The following is a 7,021-nucleotide window of genomic DNA, read 5'->3' on the forward strand; positions in this document are numbered from 1 at the left end:
GATATATTTGCCCCAGAGGGACAGAGGATGAGGATTAAGAAACAGAACAGGGGACAGAGGGTGGAGAAGGGAAAAGGGGCAGGGATATTTATCCTGGAGAGACAGAGGACTGCCTCTGGGTAGAGAGGAGACCTGCGGCACACAGGAAAACGCCAGTTTATAAAGGTATAAGGGAAACCCCGTGTTAGGATGAAGTGTTTAATTTTAATTGGGTGTGTTAATTAGGGGAGTCAAAGGGAGCTTTTGATTGTTGGATTTTAATACTTCCATAGCTGGACCTTGGTAGTCAGCCTCAGGAGGAAGTGAAAAATAAGGGACTAGACCTTGGTGGCTCGCTTTAGGAATGTAATCTAACGGTTTTTAGCAAGGCAGAGGGGACGGAGGAGAAGAGCAAGGCCTGCCAGAGTCACATGCTCACGTGGGCTAGTGTCCCTTCACTACCCAGCTCTGGTCTTCAACCCGTGACCACAGAAGGGACCCACCTGAGTGAGCAGAGCAGATGCACTTGCTCACCCACCAGTGGCCCAACACCTGCCCTCCTCCTCCCTTCCAAGGCTGACCCCTCACGGGGCTCGAGGCCACCTCCAACTCCTTCCTCTCAGCCTGTCTCTCTCTCTATTGGTTTACTCCTAAGACCAAATTGCGGGCTAGCAAGCTCCAAGGATCTGCCTGCCTTTGTCTACGGCCTGTCCTCCTCCCCAGCACTAGAGGTCAGACACCCGCTAGCTCCTGAACGGTGGTGCTGAGATCCACCTTAGGTCCCTGTACTTGAGCAGCGATCACTCCCCAGCCCCTAGAAATACATACCTTTTCATTATGTGAAAATGTGTCTTATCACTGAGCTATCTGCCCCAGCCCTTTAGTGGAGGGTGGGTTAAGGAAGGAGGCTTGTTTTTTGAGATGGTCTTGTTATGGAACTGAGTCTGGAACTCTGTAATCCTCTTGACTTAACCTACGGAGTAGATAGAACTACAGCCTGTCATCAGTCCCAGGGGTGTGGGGTGTTGTTTATATCATTTCTTGTAATTATTTTTAAATATGTGTATTGTATGCAGATACTCATGGATGCTGGGGTTACAGATGACTGGAATCAAACTTGCAAGAGCAGTGCACATTTTTAATTTGCTTGCTCATCTCTGCAGGCCCTGCTGTGTGTGTTTCTTCCTCCTCCAACTTTTTTTTTTTTTAGACCAGTAGTACTTGGTTTTGCCCTAGGTCTCTGGGTTATCCAGTCTCTGGTTCTTGGTCACATAAGTAGTGGGTATGAGTTCCCTCTTGATGGGAATATAGGAATGAAGCACCCACACCAATCCTGGCTGGTTTGTAGTCTTCACAGAAGGAATCCAGAACTTGTAACTCGGTAGAAAGCATACTCAGTGACGCACGCATTTAAACCTAGCATTTGGGAGGCAAAGGCAGAGTGAACAAATCCCAGGACAGAGATACACGGTGAAGATCCTTCCTCTCGCAACCACTTAAAAACTGGCTGTGGTCAAGATTATAGATATAAGGCGCACACAGGAGTGGATCCGCAGGCACTAAAATAAAGAAGTAAAAGAAACAAAACCAGATGAACCAAAGTGCGTCAGACACACAGTACACACTTCTACACATACACTCGAGCAGCAAACTACAACCATTTAAGAAGTAATCTATTATTTAACCGTCACTAGTAGCCCTGCATAAGCAGGACCTCAAAAAATTGGGTTAAGACTCAGAGTTGTTCCTCTCCACGGAAATCTTTAGTAAAAGGCGAAAGATTTATACGATCTGAAGAGAAACCAGAGTATGATAATAAGGTTCTGCCAAGGGTTCTCAGCCGACGGTAACTCCTACATAACTGATGGGAGTTAGTTCCACAAAGTAAGTGATGGTTTCTGCTTCCCTCTCACGTAAGTCTCTGAAAGGTACATCATTATAAAGAAAGAAAATGAGAAAGAAAAAAATAATAAAAGAGCTATCCTTTTAAATTTCGCACTAGGTTGAGTGCAGTGCATTATGGGTATGTAAATATGCTGTTTCACCAACCTCCGGTATCCGGAAGTAGAGATTTCATTTTCCGGGAGTAGACGTCGGGCCGACGCCAGGGGGCAGTGCAGCAGCCAGATTCATGGGACGATAAATGCCGGGTCCAGCTACAAAAATCTGGTTTTATAATTTAACACCAAGTAAAAGTTCTTTCTCTTTTTTCAGGGGAGCGATATTTTGACTTTGCTTCTTGAAATTTTGAGACGGTGTCTGACACTGTCGCCTAAGCTGGCCTTGAAGTATGTAGCTAGTTGGGCCTGGGAAGTTGAGCGCAGTTCCCTTTGCCTCAATCTCATGAGTGCTGGGCAGCCATTCGGGAGTCTCCTGTATCCCGGGCTGGCATTTGAACTCTCCTCATCACCTAGGAAGATCTTGAATTCCTGATCCTCCTGCCTCTACCTACTAAATGTTGGCATGACAGGTATATGCCCCGCACCCAGCTTAAAAATTCTCTTAATTAATTAAAAATAAATTAAGCAGGGGCGGAGTTTGTCTAGCAAGCAGGAGGCCCTGGGTTTCATTCCCCAGCACCAAGGAATTAATATAAAAATAAATAATCAAATCTTGAAACTGGTTATTTTAGTACATTCATTTTCTAAAAAAATGTATTGAGAACAAGCAGCGCTTGCTCTAGGACACAGGACTGTGTGTTGAGCTACTGATAACAAAATATTTACTGACACAGGCCAAGCACTGAGGATCCAGAAGAGCAAGATGGTAATTGCAGAGAGGTACCTGATGTCGGGACTTAATGAAGGAAAGGAAAGCTGAGGTGAAATTACACTCTGGGTGAGCTTTCCTAGGAGAGACAATATCATAACCACAGGCACCCTGAGCATAGGACTTGACGAGAGAGAACATAAGGAGAGATACAGCATCATAGGAGAGGCAGAGGCAGAATGGTGGTTTCTTTTTTCCTTCTCCTCATTCTACAGGGTCTCAATATGTAGAATTGGCTGTTCTGGAACTTGCTATGGAGCCTGGGCTTGCCAGGGACTCAATAGATCCACCTGCCTCTGCCTCCTGCCGGGATTAAAGGTGTGCACTACCAACCCAGGCCAGAATAATGGAGTCTTGAAGGGAAAGAGGACAGACAGCCCTCGCTTCTGGAAGACAAAGTGAGATTCTGACTCTTACAGGTTTTGGGGGTGAGCAAGCTCCATACTATGGAATCTAATCTGGTGTGGCCTGAGTGCCAGGAGTCACAAGGCCGAAAGACACTATATTAAAAAGCAAAGTTATGCCGGGCGGTGGTGGCGCACACCTTTAATCCCAGCACTCGGGAGGCAGAGGCAGGCGGATCTCTGTGAATTCAAGGCCAGCCTGGTCTACCAAGTGAGTTCCAGGAAAGGCGCAAAGCTGCACAGAGAAACCCTGTCTCGAGAAAAAAAAAAGCAAAGTTATAATTCAAGTCTGTCCTCGGTCTAGGGCTGAGGTGCTCACCTTGCTCACAGTTGCAAGGAAGGAAGAGAGCTGTAAGCTCACAGCTCATCTGATCTACTCTGGCTCATAGAGAGGTGCATAGATGCGTGGCCTCAATTCTGGGGGTGCGGGGAGAGGGAGGGAGAGAGAGGAAGGAAACTGGGGTCTGTGATCTGTTTGACCTTGACGGCAAGAGGAAGGCACTGAAAAGCTACAAAGCAATCCCAGGACTTGGGAGGATGAGGCAGGAGGATTGTTCACAAGCTCAAAGCCATGTTCTTCATTGTGAATCCCAAGCCAGCTGGTCTGCTTTTTTGTTCTGCTTGGGATTTTTTGTTTGTTTTTGTTTTGTTTTTTTGAGACATGGTTTCTCTGTGTTGCTCTGGTTGTCCTGGAATTCACTATGTAGACCAGTCTGGCCTCCAGTTCACAGAGATCCCCCTGCCTCTGCCTCCCAAGTGCTGGGATTAAAGGTATGCGTCACCATTCCTGGCTGTTGTTTCCTTATTGGGCCGGGGATGAAATTTAAGTACTGTGACAACCTGGTATTTTATTTAGGAAAAAAAAAATGCTGTCAGTCATGGTGGCACGTGTCTTTAATCCCAGTGATTGGGAGGCTGAGACAGGTGGATCTTTGCAAGTCTGAGGCTCGACTGGTCTGGTTTGCAATATCCAGTTTCATACAGTCAGGGCTATATAGTGAGACCCTTTCTCAGAAAAGCAAAAATTAAAAAAAAAAAAAAAAAAAAAGCAAAAAGCCCAAATAAACAGCTGAAGAGTGGTGGCACACGCTTTTAATCCCAGCCCTCAGGAGGCAGAAACAGGCAGATCTCCGTGAGTTCAAGGCCAGCCTGGTCTACTGAGAAAGTTCCAGGCCAGCCAGAGCGACATAGTGGAAACTCTGTCTCAGGAAATTAAAAAAAAAAAAAAAAAAAAAAAGCTGAGCCTAACTTCTGCTGAAGGCTGGATATGACTTGGGATGTCCCTAAAGCCACTGGTTTCCAAGGGCCTCTGCTGTCACCAAAACAGAAGAGAAACTCAATAGATGGGCATTACCAGACTCTACCCATACCTCTCTAATGCAATATAGTAACCAACCACAGCAAAGAAAAACACTGAGACAAATCACATGCATACTTCACCAAAAGAGTCGAATTTTTTTGTTCTGTGTTTTTTCTTTTTTCTTTTCCATACTAGTTGTTCTGTATTTGTTGTTGTTTGTTTGTTGTTTTTTGAGATAGGGTTTCTCTGTGTAGCTTTGCGTCTTTCCTAGAACTCACTCTGTAGTCCAGGCTGGCCTTGAACTCACAGAGATCTGCCAGCCTCTGCGTCCCAAGTGCCAGGATTAAAGGTGTGCGCCCACTCAGCTGTTGTTTTTGAGACAGGCTTTCTCTGTATAATGGTCCTGGCTATCCAGAGAACTTACTATGTAGACCAGGCCGGCCTCAAACTCACAGAGATCTACCTGCCTCTGCTTCCCGAGTGCTGGGATTAAAAGCGCACACCAACACCGCCTGGCAATTTTTGCATTTTTTGAGACAGGGTCTCATTATGTAGCCCTGGCTGGCCTCAAATTCAGAAAACTATCTGCCTCTGCTACTGTGCCCTCATAAATACGTATTCTTGAAAAATACTTAGAGCGGGGCTGGAGAAATGGCTCAGAGGTTAAGAGCACTGGCTGTTCTTCCAGAGGTCCTGAGTTCAATTCCCAGCAACCGCATGGTGGCTCACAGCCATCTGTAATAAGATTGGGTGCCCTCTTCTGGCCTGCAGGCATATATGTAGGCAGAACACTGTATACATAATAAATAAATCCTTTAAAAAAACAAAACAAAACAAAACAAAACAAAAACTAACAAACCAATGAGCTGCAACTCTTTCCTGAGAAGCATTTGTGTCGGTATTTCTTTCTTTCTTTCTTTTATTTCCTTTCTTTTTTTTTTTTTTAAACTCTTTTTTTAAAAGATTTATTTATTTATTATGTATACAGTGTTCTGTTTGCATGTATCCCTGCAGGCCAGAAGAGGGAGCCAGATCTCATTACAGATGGTTGTGAACCACCATATGGGTGCTGGGAATTGAACTCAGGACCTCTCGAAGAACAGCCAGTGTTCTTAACCTCTGAGCCATCTCTCCAGCCCCCCCGCCCTTTTTTTTTTTTTTTTTTTTTTTTTTTGGAGACCGGGTCATAGTATAAAGCCCTGGCTGGCCTGGAACTCACTATGTGGACAAGGCTGGTCTTGACCTCACAGAAATCTGATGGCCTCTACCTCCCAAGTATATGCCCAACCTTGTGTCTTTTTTTTTTTTTTTAATTAAACTATGTTATGAGCTGGGCACAGTGGCACATGTTGTATACATAATAAATAAATAAAATCTTTAAAAAAAAAAAAGAAGAAGAAGGGCTGGAGAGATGGCTCAGAGGTTAAGAGCACCAACTGTTATTCCAGAGGTCCTGAGTTCAATTCCCAGCACCCACATGGTGGCTCACAACCATCTGTAATGAGATCTGGCGCCCTCTTCTGTGTACATAATAAATAAATAAATCTTTAAAAAAAAAAACAAAAAACAAAAAAAAAAAAAAAAAAAGAAAAATGCTTAGAGCTATTCATTTTGTGTGTATGAGTGTTTTGCCTAATGTATGTCTGTACATCACATGTAAGCCTGGTGACATCAGAGGTAGGAAGAGGGTGTCTTGGATCCTCTGGAGCTGAACTTACAAATGTTTGTAGGTAGCTGTATGGGTGTTGGGAATGGAACTAAGTCATCTGCAGGAGCACCAAGTGTCCTTAACTGCTAAGTCCTCTCTCCAACCCCAATAAATGTGGTTTTAAAAAGAAAGAAAGGAGGCAGTAGTGGCGCACGCCTTTAATCCCAGCACTCGGGAGGCAGAGGCAGGTGGATCTGTGAGTTCGAGGGCAGCCTGGGCCACCAAGTGAGTCCCAGGAAAGGCACAAAGCTACACAGGGAAACCCTGTCTCGGAAAACGAAAAAAAAAAAAAAAAAGAAAGGGGACTGGAGAGAAGACTGAGCTGTTACAGCTGTTAAGGGCACTGGCCACTCTTCCAAAGGACCTGGTTGCTTACTTTATAACAAGACCCTGTCTCAATGCTAGGTTTAAATTTTTTTTAAACAGCTAAGCCTGGGACTGTAGTTCATGCTTGTGATCCCAGCACTTGGGAGGGGAGACAGAAGGATCAGGAATTCAAGGTCAGCCTCAGGAGAGAGAGAGAGAGAGAGAGAGAGAGAGAGAGAGAGAGAGAGAGAGAGAGAGAGAGAGAAGAGGCAAGAGGCAGGCTTGGTGGTCCAGGACTTTAAGCCAAAACTCAGGAGGCCGAGCAGGTGGAGCTCTGTGAATTTGAGGGCAAACTGGCAAACAATGAATGAATTTCAAGGCAGCCAGAGCTAAGACAGTGAGAACTTGTCTCAAAAAATAAAAATACAACAAACAAAACAAGGTCACGCTTGGCTACACAGTGAGTTAGAGTCCAGTACAGGATACTTCAGAGTCTCTCTATCTCAAAGAAGAATTGTTTGTGACATGAGTGGTCGGTGGCTGATCTAGCTGCCG

At 45.0% G+C, this 7,021-nt stretch overlaps 1 non-coding gene across 1 annotated transcript; it reads right to left on the minus strand.

Annotated features, from left to right (window-relative positions):
- Nucleotides 1–1,674: 1,674 nt before the first annotated feature.
- LOC121827813 (U5 spliceosomal RNA) lies at nucleotides 1,675–1,790 on the minus strand. The gene has a single exon (XR_006070096.2). It is a non-coding gene; the product is annotated as a U5 spliceosomal RNA (small nuclear RNA).
- Nucleotides 1,791–7,021: the final 5,231 nt, after the last annotated feature.

The sequence above is a fragment of the Peromyscus maniculatus genome, chromosome 2, assembly GCF_049852395.1.
Source record: "Peromyscus maniculatus bairdii isolate BWxNUB_F1_BW_parent chromosome 2, HU_Pman_BW_mat_3.1, whole genome shotgun sequence".
Taxonomy (NCBI): Eukaryota; Metazoa; Chordata; class Mammalia; order Rodentia; family Cricetidae; genus Peromyscus; species Peromyscus maniculatus.